This window comes from Pelodiscus sinensis, chromosome 3 (genome assembly GCF_049634645.1).
Source record: "Pelodiscus sinensis isolate JC-2024 chromosome 3, ASM4963464v1, whole genome shotgun sequence".
Classification (NCBI taxonomy): domain Eukaryota; kingdom Metazoa; phylum Chordata; order Testudines; family Trionychidae; genus Pelodiscus; species Pelodiscus sinensis.
Window position 1 is genome coordinate 7,305,501 of NC_134713.1, and position 14,319 is coordinate 7,319,819.

The window sequence follows — 14,319 nt, forward strand, 5'->3', positions numbered from 1 at the left end:
AACTGCACAATTTTCCTGGCAAGCAGGTAATGAGTCTGCTCTACAGCCTTAGCTGAGAGCCAGCTGGCTTGTAGATCAGGATGATTCTGCCTGTCCACATTACGCTAGCAGGCCTGATTGGAGCGGGAATCTCTGAGCATGCTCAGTGAAACAGTGAACCAGCTGCAAGAGCAAAGTATGGTTGTTAGCATGGAGATTCCAGCTTCATTTCTCCTGCCTTCAAGCTGCATCTCTGGTTTTTAATGATAGAGAAAGTCTCTTCCTACTGATTCCCTGGCTATGTTACAACATTAATTTTACCATGCTGGATGGGAGCGCACCCCCCGCACCTGTGGTACACTTCAGTGTGGTTGGCCTGGGGGAGCTGGAGAAGCCCCCTACCCACTAACCGGTTACACAGGTAAGCATGCGGGTAAGGGGCACGCTTCCTGGGTAACCGGTTAACCAGTGAACCCTTTACATACCTAATTGTAGGAGCCTTCATGTTCAAACCATTAAAAGAAATTCTGAGTAAAGACACCAAGGTTTGTAATTGTTGTGAAATTGTAGAAGAAGAAAAGCAAAGAGAAATGTACGGAGCTTCCTTAAAGTGGACTGGCACTTATTCAATTGCATTGAAGAGAGAGCGCTTGTGAGAACAAGCATCTGTTACCCACTGTGAAGTGTGTGTTCTACACCACCTCTATGGAGGCGGAGAATTCTGCTACATCCTCGTCTCCGGAAAAGTAGATTCCACTTTCTGAACTGGACAGGAGCCATCAGGACTAACCATTGGGTGAGCAAGACATTATTAAACAGGAAAGAAACGTATTACTAACTACAGGCTACAGATTGTGTTTTATGTTTTTCTTTTAGCTAAAACAACAAGGAGTCCTGTGGTACCTTAAAGATTAACAGTTATTTGGGCATCAGCTTTCCTGGGTACAAACCACTCGGTCAGATGCATGGAGTCATCTGAGGAAGTATTTTTTAGCTGTAACTCTGCTTACACTTCCTTTTATTTGAATCTTTCTCTCAAGCTGCGTGAGATGAATTTCAGTTTGGTTTTCTTCTAAACACATCTAAATGCCCGGTGTGAGGGTGTGGTGAATTGGGGTGCACAGCAGCAGACTGGTGTCTAGAAGACACGGGACAGGCCACTTGAGGATAATGATACTTGAGGGATGTAAATCGCTAGCCTACACTGGGAAAGCGTAGGGTTTGGGGAGGCCAGAGAAGAGAATGTGTTTTGCAAATGGCTGGTCTTTGGAGAGGATTTCACATAAAGCTCTCTCACTTTGTAAGCGGGTGGTAGAGATTCATTTGAGGCACCTTGAATAGTCCCCAAAGAAGAGTAGATGAAAACTCTTTAATGACTGGTTATTTCATGACAGGATACTCATGGACAGTTAGGCTATGTCGGGCAAGTGCACAGTTGTGCATGGGTAAATATTCTATGAGGAGTGTGATTTTCTAGTGGGACATGAGTGGCTGACTTTGCACGTACATCTCTGAGGTGTAAGCTAAGCTCCAAACTCTTAGACTTTTATTTTTTGTCCCCTGCAGTTTAAAGTTCTGAACAGCATTATCTAAGCTGCACTAGCCAACCTACAGATATAATGAACGTTAAGTATACCCTCAAATATAGCAGGGTCATGGGGTGAGCCCACACCGCTGTGGCACCTCCTGCTGGCCACTCAGGAAATCAGCGCTCCTTCCTCAGAGTGTTCTCCACTGGTCTGTGTCTCAGCCAGGGCCGGCTCGAGCCATTCCTTCGCTCCGGGCAGCGGGTGCGCGATGCATATGTGGCTCTGCAACTGGGCACACGGCACATGCGCGGCCCTGCCCCCCAGTGCGTTGTGCACCTTATAGCTGCCATTGGGCACGCGGTGCCCGATGGCAGCTTTAAGGGGCACTGCGAGGTTGGGCGCGCGGCACCCCTTACAGCTGCCATCAGGTGCCTCCCATAGGTTGGCACCCTGGGCACCTGCCTGGCTAGCCTCCCCCTTAATCTGGCCCTGGTCCCATCCTCAGTTGCAGGTCTTCTGTTGGCTCAGCTCTGTGTCCCTTCCTGCCCATGGTGCCCTTTCCTCATAGGACTGTCCTAGGTCGATGCTCCTGCACTCTGAGGTCCTCCCCTCCCAAGGACTCCCACCCTTCCAATTCTGCTACACCCACCTGGCCTCAGGGACCCACTGCCAGTCTTCACCTAACCCCACTGGCCAACTGCAGTCTGACATGGCCACTCATCAAGGGGGTGTGGACCTTCTGCCTTTTTCTGTCTGGCTGTGTCCCTGCAGCCCTAGTGCCCTCAGGCCTGGCCTCAAGCCCTGCAATCTGGGAGTGAGGTCAGGCCAGAGCTTCCTGAGCTCTTCCTGCCTTTCCCCAGCAGTGGTCTGTCTCAGGAAGGCTCCAGCTTCTCTGGCAGCCAGGTCCCTTCTGCTCCCCAGCTAGAGCAAGAGTGTCCCTCCTCCACTCCAGAAGCCCTTACTGATACAGCCCCAGCTAGGCCCTTATTGACAGTATCTGCACCATCTTGAGGCTTTGTTCTCTGGCCCCTTCTTCCAGGGCTGGGTTTCAACCCTTATAGGGCCAGTGTGGGGCAGACACCCCATCACAAGCAGTTATAGAGCCCAGATTAGCCTGTATGTTTGTTCACTTATGCTAAGTATCCCATGACCTTGGATTACCTGAAACAAGTTTTGGCTTAAGTAGAGAGGGAAACTATCTGCATCAGGACATATAATTGTTTCCTTATAAAAACAGAAAGAGCGATACCCCCACAAACTTATTCATCATGGTAGAAATGTAGAATGTGTCTTCATGCTTATTCATACCTGGAATGTATGTACCCAAAACAAAGATAAGGGTGCATCATTACTTGGAATGCATGATTGGTTCTGAGCAAAGCTAAGAGAAACACTACAGTACCTACATGAAAAAAATAAAAGCAAAGCTAATTGGCTGAATCTATTTTCCAACTAGCCAATTAGCCCATCATAAGACGGGATTTTCAGGTCTCTCCTCCACGTCGGTCTTCTCTCTTGAGCCTCCGGTCTCTCTCTTTCCTCCTCCTACTGCATCCCACTCTCTGTGTCTCTCAGCTCTCCTCTGCCTCCTGCCTCTCTCTCTTTCTCTTCTTCTCCCCCTCCTGCCTCTCACTTGGTGGACCGTGCTGCATGGGGAGTGTGGAGCCCAAACGGTCGCTTGCGCCCCTTGCTCCCACATGGCAGCCTTGCTGAGCAGCCCAGAAGTCAGACAAGTACCACGGTGGGAGGCGAAGAGGGGCGGGGCGGTGACATTCACGGCCAGGGGGCGGGGCCTGGAGCTGATGTCATGCTGCACGTCACCGCCCCGCCCCCCTTCGCCTCCCTCCATGGCACTCGGCTAACTTCTGCGCTGCTCAGCCAGGCCACCGCGGGGGAGCAAGTGGCCGTTTGGGCCCCGCACTCTCCATGCAGCGTGGGCCGCCCAGAGGGAACAGCCAGCATTTCAGGCAACAGCGCCCCCCAGAGGGAACAGCCAGCATTTCAGCATTACAGACTCACAGACACTGGGCTACTATATATATCATGACCTACATGTTACCTTTTACTGGTAAACAAGTAGCTGTAGAGGCATAGCTTTGGAGGAGCATGTTTCATGCACATGGGGAATATAACATGTCTGCTTGGGGCAACCCTTTGGGGACTGGTTTGTAAAGAACCTTTTTCCTGTACCTTATTAATGAACCGGACTGATGTTGGTTATTTGGTCTCTTGAGTATATTTCATACTGAAGCAAAGTAAGAGAAAATGACTGAATATATCATTTATCAACAGAGAACAGCCATTTTGGTCTCTGAGTTGCTCCAGACTGATCCTGAGGTGAGATACGCCGTGACCTGTGGATTTTCCTTTCATTCTTCCTTGTTATTTTCTCAGTTCTGAAAGATCTAGGCCATGGAGCTGTTTCTTGCCCAGTCTCCATGAGTATAAGCTGCTCCAGCCAAATATTAGACTTGAATAGATACCTTTAAGGAGCTGAGGGAAGAGGGTCACCAGTGTGTGAGCAGGACAGGGTTGTAAATGGTCCTTTTCTGCTCCAACTCATCTGAGGAAGTGGGTTTTGCCCACTAAAGCTCATGATTCTCTCTCTGCTCATGGTCCTACATAGCCACCCTTGCAACTGCTTGCAGGCAGGAGCTAAAGCTGCCGTTGGGTTTGGCAGGTCTCAGAGGTGCAATTTCTATAGCACTGAACACCCTGGAGATTCTGGGAGTTTCCAAGCTGTGGAGCCAGCCATACGTAGCCTAGCCAAGGGTGTGGCTGTCGGAACAATCACCAGTATTATTCCAACATACTGAAGACACTGCAACCCCAAAGCATCCCAGAATTTGGGCACTTGAGAAGTGACTTAAAGCCTCCTTTCAATCCTCATTCTATAGAGCCACTGACAATCTTAAATAAGCTTGGTTGGAAATAGGAGAATAGCAAATAGTCCTACGAATACAGTAAACTGATTGATTCTTTTAACAGTTTTAACTCTCAGCCTTTCTTTTTGTCTATGAATAATCCTTTACCTACATACGCATTTGTGGACTCCTGAATCTCCGTTGCACAGCAAATGACCCCTGGGCTGTGTCCAGACTCCATGCCTCCGTCGACGGAGGCATGTAGATTAGCCAGCTCGGAAGAGGGAAATGAAGCCGCGATTAAAATAATCGCGGCTTCATTTAAATTTAAATGGCTGCCCCGATCTGCCGATCAGCTGTTTGTCGGCAGATCGGGAGAGTCTGGACGCGATGCCCCGACAAAGAAGCCTTTCTTCATCGACACAGGTAAACCTGGTTTCACGAGGCTTACCTGTGTCGATGAAGAAAGGCTTCTTTGTCGGGGCATCGCGTCCAGACTCTCCCGATCTGCTGACAAACAGCTGATCGGCAGATCGGGGCAGCCATTTAAATTTAAATGAAGCCGCGATTATTTTAATCGCGGCTTCATTTCCCTCTTCCGAGCTGGCTAATCTACATGCCTCCGTCGACGGAGGCATGGAGTCTGGACACAGCCTTTGTGTGCAGCATTTGTAGGGTACAGTATAGTGGGGACATGCCCTGTACCATTCACCCCCAATTGACATTGCAATAGGAAGCTCTGAGTGGGGTCAAATCCTGTACAAAAGATGAACCTTAGCTATACTTCAGTGGAGCAGGGTAAATACTAGTTGCAATTTTAGCATGAGGGGCATTTTCCCTCTACTGTTTTCTTTTTTTATTAAAAACAACAAGTAGTCCTGTGGCACCTTAGAGACTAACAAAAATATGAGCTTTCGTGGGCATAACCCACTTCATCAGATGAGCTGTGAAGGGTTAACAGGAGCCCAGAATTTATAACAGAAAAAGAAGGGGAGGGGAAAGTATCTGTCAATTGTAGGACCGCTGCTAATGAGGCTAATTAAGTAGGCTGGAAGTGTCCCAGTACTTAGCTCTTGATGTAAACATGAGGTGTTAAATGCCCAGAAGTCTGGCTTTATAATGCGACATCCATTAGCTAATTATCTTACCCATTACAAAGATAGCTTCCCCAGTTATCACTCCTAATATCATTATCTCCTAGACACTAACCTCATCCCCTCACCACCCCTCCCCCCATTCTAAAATCTGATTTGTCAATTTTATGTGTGTTCACTTTTTTTGATCGTATCTCTTTGGTATATATGGCCATGCCAATTTTCTTCCACAATTTGATCTGAGGAAGTGGGTCTGGCCCAGGAAAGCTCATCACCTAATAAACCATCTTGTTAGTCTTTAAAGTGCTACATAGTCCTGTCTTTAGTTTCAGCAAGATCAGACTAACACGGCTACTATTATTATTATTTTTCCCTATTAGTGAGATTTGGCTGTAATGGCATCCTAAATTGTATTATTCCTTGCAGCCACTAGATGGAGCATGAACTAACTTCTGCTGTGCCTGGAATAATATTAAAGGATTTTACTGTGAATGCATCTGGAGTGTATCTAAAGTGATCAGTTAGCAAGTGTGAAAAATCAGGACATGGAATAGGGGGATAAAAGGCACCTATATAAGACAAAGCCCAGAATATCAAGACTGTCCCTATAAAATTGGGACATCTGGCACCCGGTGAGTATCTCCCTGAGAAGGAAGCTCTGTGACCAGTCCATATGTGATACAGAAGCCTGACTTGCTAGTAGCAGCCTTGCAATCTACTGTTTACAAGAAGGACATGACATGGTGTCAGAAGTAAACTAGTGACGAAGGAGAACAGAAACAGAACGAACAACGTGGCAAGGGTTTCAGATAGGGAGGGAACATACAATGGAAGGCTGACTCTCAAGCCAAAGTCAAGCAGTTAGTGAGGAGGGACAAGAGAGGATGATGGGATGGGAGGGGGAGAGGTAAGAGAAGGAGGCCACAAAAATACTAAAAGCCAAAGAAATGCCTGGCCTTGGCCAGAACACAAACCCATCCCTTTACTCCTCCCATGGGATGCTAAAGGGGTGGGACAAAGACCCTAGTTTCAACACCCTCCAAACTCATGTATGATGATAATATATAAGGGTTGGGACTAGGGGTGTGCAGTGCAGGTATACTGGGGCCTGCTAAGACGGAGGAGGTGGGACTGAGGACACAGATTCTGCTGGGGTGTAGCACTATGAATATGCTGGTTTGGAATTAACCCCAATAAATGTTTCATTTCCTGCACTTCAGATTTTTAGTCTTCGGCTTGCTATCTCTGTGACAAAAAGCAAGGGCCATGGTAAAGGGAAAGCCCCCTCACAGCTACAAGTGGTAGGAAAATTATTCCCACAGAGTAGTTATCAGTGGTTCACAGTCAAGCTGGAAGGGTATATCCTGTGGGGTCCCACAGAGCTCAGTTCTGGGACTAGTTGGCTGTGTCTACACTGCACCCCTTTTCTGGAAAAGGGATGCAGATGAGACAAGTCGGAATTGCAAATGCAGCGGGGATTTACATTTTCCCCGCTGCATTTGCATGAACATGGCTGCCGCTTTTTTCCGGCTCGGGGCTTTGCCGGAGAAAAGCGCCAGTCTAGACAGGGATCTTTCGGAAAATGAAGCCCTTATTCCTGATTTTAAGATCCCTGTCTAGACTGGCACTTTTCTCCGGCAAAGCCCCGAGCCGGAAAAAAGCGGCAGCCATGTTCATGCAAATGCAGCGGGGAAAATGTAAATCCCCGCTGCATTTGCAATTCCGACTTGTCTCATCTGCATCCCTTTTCCGGAAAAGGGGTGCAGTGTAGACACATCCATTCTGTTTAATGTAATCAATAATGTAGGTAATAGTGTAGAGAGTACACTTATAAAGGTTGCCAAAGATACCAAGCTGGGAGGGGTTGCAAATGCTTTGGAAGATACAACTAAAATTCAAAATAATCTGAACCAACTGGAGAAATGGTCTGAGGTAAATCAGGTGGAATTCCATCAGGAGAAATGCAAAGTACTCTACTTAGGAAGTGACAATCAGTCACACACACACAAAATGGGAAATGAGTGAATAGGAGGGAGTCCTGCAGAAAGGAATCTGGGGATCATAGTGGACCTCAAGCTAATATATGAGTCAACAGTGTGATGCCATTGCAAAGAAAGAAAACATCATTCTAGGTTGTTAGCAGACACAAGACATAATTCTTCCACTCTACTCTGCACTGATTAGGCCTCAGCTTGAGTATTGTGTCCTGTTCTGGGGAAGATGTGAACATTTTAAGAAAGATGTGGATGAATTACAGAAGAGCAACAACAATGATTACAGATCTAGTAAACATAGCTTATGAGGGAAGATGGGAAAAATGGGTTTGTTTAGTCTGGAGAAGAGAACACGGAGAGGGGACATGAGAACAGTTTTGAAATATATGAGAGGTTGTTACAATTAGGAGGGAGAAATGTTCTGATTAGCTTCTGAGTTATAGGACAAGAAGCAATGGACTTAAATTGCAGCAAGGGAAGTTTAGATTGGACATTAGGAAACATTCCCAAATTGTTGGAGTATGTAGGCACTGGAATAAATGAACTAAGAGGTTTGAGGGTTCTCCTTTATAGGAGATTTTTAAGATCAGGTTAGACAAGCACCTGCCAAAGAGAGTTTTGAAAATGCTTAGTCCTGCCGTGAGTGTAGAGGACTGAGCTAAATAACCTCTCAAGGATACTTCCACTCCACTCCGGCTCCTGCACATGGAAGTTCAGGTACAGGAGAAGTGCCCTAGTGGTGGAGACATTTGGGAAGCAAGGGGAGGAGAGAGAAAGTCACCAGGCCATGAAACACTGGCATGGATGTTAGGGAACCCAACTCTTCTGATAACAAGCAAACGGCTTGGTATAAGGACCAAGGAAAGGCAAAGATTTATCAATATCAGCTGTCTGAGTCATATAAATATGTAGATCTCCTGGTTCAGCAACACCCTGGGTTTTAACATACGACAGAGACCTTTCCTCTAATGTATACTTAATTTACCTAAATGAAGAAAGGGATTTTTATGGACAAAGAAATAGCAGACCATTCTCCGCGTGCTAATGAAAACACACACAAAGGTTTGCAATGTACCACCATAAGCAGATCCTTTTATTAAAAGGCGAAGAAGCAGCTATTAGATATGCCACAAGGGCTCCCTTGTGGAATTTTCCAGCTTGCGAGATTCTTTGCAGGCCAATTGAGAAGCATGCGATGATTTTGGAAGCCATGCGTCATCTGCCAAATTCCCAGAGATCCTTCATTGCCAGTCTCTGCTGCCATCACTCACTGGCTGACCTGAAAAAAGAAAAAAAAGAAAGAAAGAAACTCTCATGCTCTGTGTCCATTGAGACGAGAAAAATATGGCCTGTGTTTAAAATGAAGACAGAGCAACAATTTCCCCATCCTTGAATAGTGAGTACAGATTTTCCTGGCTAGCTCCAGAAAAGGGGATTCATTTTCTTCACGTCAACATACTGCTACAGAGTTGTAATGAAGATAAACAGTTATATCCAAAAACAATGTACTGGAATGTTTTAATGGTAGGGGTGCTAAAAGCCACCCCCCTTACTTCCATCCATCTCTCTCTCCACAGCGGGGGCTGGGAGCAGGGCCATGTCTCTGGGAAACGGGGAAGTGAACAGGGGAAATGGGGCCAAAGATCAGGCCACAGATGGGGAGGGTGGGATTGGCAGCGTTGTCTGCATGGGGCTGGAAGTGGGACCCTTGCGTAAAACATGGGGGTGATGCAGCATCCGCCACACCTGAAGTTCCCGTGTCTATGTTGAAACATGCAAAGTGGCTGCCCACCTGGCTCCTGAAATATATGTGCCTAACTTCTGAACATGGATCTCCCCTCCTATTACACGCAACCCTCCGAAAAAGGAGCAGCTATTTTGTTCTCATAGGTGCTGCATAATGATACAGAGGAGACACGTCCCACAGGCTCTCTCCTGGGAAATGTACTGCAGCCCTTCCTGGTGGTTTTCCATCTGCTTACATGAAACAACAGTGCAGCTGTACACCACAGCCTGACTACAGACACTGACTATGCATGAAGCCATATTGGCAATTGAGGAGTTTTAGAATGGGTTGGGTGGAGTAACTGCAATACAGGAGCGATACAGGACCTAAGGCAGCTCTGCTTGCAAGCATCTTCCTGAAGTGGTGCTGGATGTTATTGGGTCTCTAAGGGTGCGTCTACACTGCACTGCTATTTTGAGATAACTAACATTATTTTGAAGTAACAATCTGAGCGTCTACACAGCTGTTCCGTTATTTTGAAATAATTTCGAAGTAACAGATGGCTTATTCCAAAATCTGTAAACCTCATTCTACGAGGAATAACCCCTGTTCCGAAATAGCTATTTCAAAATAAGGTGTGTGTAGACCCTCCACTGCTGCTATTTCAAAATAGCCCCTCACCAGGGCCATTCTAAGTTATTCCTCCCCAGTGCGTCCTAGGGCTCTAACTTGAGATAGCACGTCTACATTAGGGAAGCCTGCCTCGGACTAATTTTGAGGCCTCCCTGCAGTGTAGATGTGCTATTTTGAAATAAGCTATTTCGGAATAACTATTCGGCTATGTCTACACTGCGAGTTTTTGTGGCAGAAAATATGCTAATGAGGGACTCATTAGCATGAGTCACGATATCATTAGCATGTTTTCTGCTGTTTCTTTTTGTGCAAAGGGTTTTTTCACAAAAAGAAGCAGTGTAGCCACTTCCATTTTGTGCAAAACCCCCATTTTGCACAAGATCCGGGAGAGGCATAAGGATCTTGCTGAAAACAGGAGTTTTGTGCAAAATGGAAGCGGCTACACTGCTTCTTTTGTGCAAAAACCCCTTGTGCAAAAAGAATCAGCAGAAAATATGCTAATGACATCACGACTCATGCTAATGAGCCCCTTCTTAGCTTATTTTCTGCCGCAAAAGCTTGCAGTGTAGACAAAGCCTTTCAGAATAGCTTATTTCAAAATAAGCTTGCAGTGTAGACATACCCAAAGGGAAAAATTCAGTGGCACTGAGCACTGTAGAATCTCTGGGATGCTCTGAGTTGTGGACAGGCTATGGTCAGCCTTAGTAAAATAGCTATCAGGCGATTCTAATTCTAACTTGAACACCTGAGAGAGTCCAAAATCGGGGCAGCAGAAAAGTTTCCTTTGTCCCATGTCCCAGAATTGCACCCTGTGTTCTGAGCCACCAAGGTCATGAAACAGCAGCTATAGAGAGACACCAATATTCTGTTCACACTATCATGTCTTACTTACAGAATCCAAACTTACTCATCTCCTCCTCCTGCAGCAATTCTGCCCTTGACCGCAGGTTCCAATCAATCGGCTGCCGATGCACAGACGGCGGCATGTGCCCCGAGCACGATAACATGCAGCGGAGTTACTGATAAACTGGGTGTATCCTGCACACAGAAAAAGAGTCTTGATTTTCCTTCACACATTAGTGTTACCAAGAGGTGTGACTGCAGCATGACGGGCATGTTCCATTAGCTGAATTTCCAGTTTACAGAGAAAAGGTCAAGTCAGCCATGTTATCTCCCTGTGCCCATTTCACTAGGTCTTTGATAATATAAGAATGTCTCTTGTTTTGTGCCCACTCAACAGCTGTCCCTATGAATTGAACAGAGGGAATTAATTCAGCAGAAGTGCTTTCCATTTCAGAACTGCCAGGCTACACGTGGGTGTCCTTCACAGCCCCACCCCTGTACAGAATGCAAAGCGATATTCTCACCGTGACTGCCTCACCATGACTGCTGCAGTGATTTTGTTGCTTGTTGGTTCCAAACAATGATGTAGCAGGCAGTATCTAAAGGCTGGCTGGCTGAGCATGGATGAACCGGCCCAGCACTGGATCGGATGGCTGGTACTTTTAGAAACAGATGGGTTTAAACCACCCCCTTTTAGATTGAACGCCTGATTGTCAAACTCTGCACAGACATGCTTGTGAAGACTCAGCACATGGGTTTCTTTTTCAGTGACCAATTGCCAGGCTGGCCCTTATGAAAATGTACATTTAGGATATTATATTTTATACTAGATTGCAGCTTTGCTTTCCTTCATGCCTGCAATGTAACATTCTCCAAGGCACAGTCAGGACCACTCGACAGCCATGTCCCCCCAGCTCTTCAACCTGGTATGCCTCACACACTGCTCCACTGTGAAAGCAATCACTCCTGGGCCTGCTTACACACAGCCCCAGAGCCATCCTCTCCCATACGCAGAGCTGTGTAGGGCACCTGAAAATTTGGGGTACCACTAGGTTTTAATGTTCACCCACCTGCCTCTTCCTGTTTCTGTTCTGTGGTTGTGCTTCCTCCAGAGAGGATCTAGTTCTAGTTCACTTAAAAGTGAAATAAAAAAACCTGCCAGATGTATTAGCAGAACATCAAATAAGTGAAACAGCCATTCGATTGGTAATGAAACCAATTAACAGGCATTTGCCACCCCCAGGTATATACTGTCAGTGTCTGAATGTACTGTGTAAATCTATAGGACCTTAGTTTAACATTCATTTTTTAAAAATGCATTAGTATGTTACTGGAGATTATGAAATCACATCTCTAAAATATTGTCACCCTTCTCCCGCCCACCCCTGGCTGTTTACCAGTTTAATAGTACGGTAGACTTCCGATAATCCGGAGCCTATGGGATCTAGGTGGTGCCGGATTATCAGATATGCCGGACTATCAGGAGGTACAATAAGATGGTTATATATATATATATATATACTGTATACATTATATACTGTATATAAAGTGTTCTTAACCCTTTTTATTGTACATACTGTATACAGTATACTGTAATGTTTTAGTTTTTTTAACCCTTTTTTACCCTTTTTGCTCAGTTCAGCTGCTGCCGCTGATACCTTGTGACTGATTTTTTGCCGAAGCTCACTCACTAGGCTCTTGCCTTTTTGATGCTGGACTATGAGGAGTGCCGGACTATTGGATGCCGGACTATTGGAGTTTTACCGTACTGATAGGGCTCCATAAATCCAGCCCTGCACAGCCTCTAGCATGGAAAGTCACTCCCAGAGCAATTATAGGAATATGTCTAGCAGGTCACTCCTAAATTATGCTGCACAGAGACACCTGCCAACTCTCAGTCCAGGCTTTATCTCCCAGAAATGTGCACCTTGTACTGTTCAGTACCCTCCTGGATAGTACTAGCCCCTAGAAAGTCTGTCATTTCATCAAAGGAGAATGTGATTCACAGACCCTGTTACTCCACACACTTCAATCCAAACACTTTAATCCCTTAGACCAAGGGTATTTTCATTACTATAGGCCACAGAAAGAGGAAGCTAAAAAGACCCAATCCTTTTAATGTCTTCTCACATAGCTGTTTCACACCCCTAATCCTTTTAGTTGCCATTCTCTGTAACTTTCTTAATACTAATTTATCTTTTTTTGTGATAGGGTGACATCTGCAGATAGTATTCAAGATCTGGGAGTACCATGGATTTATATAGGGCATCAGGATATTTTCTGAGTTATTACTGGACACAGTATTCCAGAAGTGGTCACAGCAGGAAATGCAAAATACACAGGTAACATAATCTCTCTACTCCTACTTGAGATTTCCATCTTTATGCAGCCAAGGTACCTATGAACCCTTTTAGCAATTCTTAGCTGATAATCCATCCAGAATCTACAAATCTTTTTTTCAGAGCTCATGTCTAGACAGCAGCGTTATTTCAGAATAACGAATGTTATTCCGAAGTAACAAAGAGCGTGTCTATGCAGCAAGCCATTATTTCGAAATAATGGAGAGATGGAGGACTTCTTACTCCGACTCCTGTAACCCTCATTTTACGAGAAGTAAAGGAAGTCGGAGGAAGAGTGCTCTTTCTTAGACTTCCTGCAGTGTAAAAGCATCAAAAGCCAAATTAAACTATTTCAACTTAAGCTATGCAATTGACGTAGCTCAAGTTGTGTACCTTAATTCGGGTTTTCCCCTGCTGTGTAGGTGTGCCCAGAGTCCCTGCTTACCAGGATGGAATTACCAACATTTTTGTTCCTAGACCCATACATTTATATTTAGCCTTATGATTGTTTACTTGTTCCCAGCTTACCAGGTGATCTACATCTCTCTGTTACAGTTTCTGTCCCTGAATTTTTGTCACCCGCTAACTTTATAGGTGATGATTTTATGGTTTTTTAAAAATCTTTTATAAAAAGTTTGACTAGTGTAGTGGCAAAAACCAATCCCCGTAGGATTTCAGCAGGCAGAAGTTAGAGATATTATTACCGGTTCAGCCAAATCGGAATGGCTCTTAATAGGTGTATTATAGGCATTTTTCTCACCCTACACTCTACACTCAAATATCAAATGGATGAAAAATAAAAAGCTGAAAAAATTATGATACAAAGTTTTAGGAAATCTTAGCATAGATTCACAATAGTCCTTGTATATTCTCCCTTCAGTTAATTAAGATCTTACCAGGAGAGCTTTGAAGCACCAGGAAGAGGACAGCAAAGAGAAGGTAGAGAATCTTCATGGCTGAAGGTTGGCTGGGAACTCAATGTCACTGGAGAGAAAAGACTCCAACCTAGAGAGGGTATGGAGAGTCTCTATTTATGGTCTACAGCGGATTGTGAAATGCTGTTGAAATCTTGTTTTGAAACATTGCACACTTATGAAGTGTGTGCTGCAATCAGTTAATAATAATGATAGAAATGTAGCCGTGTTAGTCTTTAAAGTGCTACATAGTCCTGTATTTTGCTTAATAATAATGATTATTATTGGTACAGCACCATAAAAGAATTCTTGGAGAATTTCAGAAAAAGACAGTTAATAATTCCTTTCCATAAGTAGTTGTAATATGTATATTTACACCTAGCAAACAACTACTGTGTGAGCAA

At 45.1% G+C, this 14,319-nt stretch overlaps 1 long non-coding RNA gene across 1 annotated transcript; it reads right to left on the reverse strand.

The window, feature by feature from the left end:
* Positions 1-8,523: 8,523 nt before the first annotated feature.
* Positions 8,524-14,048, reverse strand: LOC102453427 (uncharacterized). The gene is made up of 3 exons (XR_332362.4): positions 13,898-14,048; positions 10,727-10,857; positions 8,524-8,739 (listed from the first exon to the last, which is right to left on the reverse strand). It is a non-coding gene; the product is annotated as an uncharacterized LOC102453427 (long non-coding RNA).
* Between the last annotated feature and the right edge of the window lie 271 nt (positions 14,049-14,319).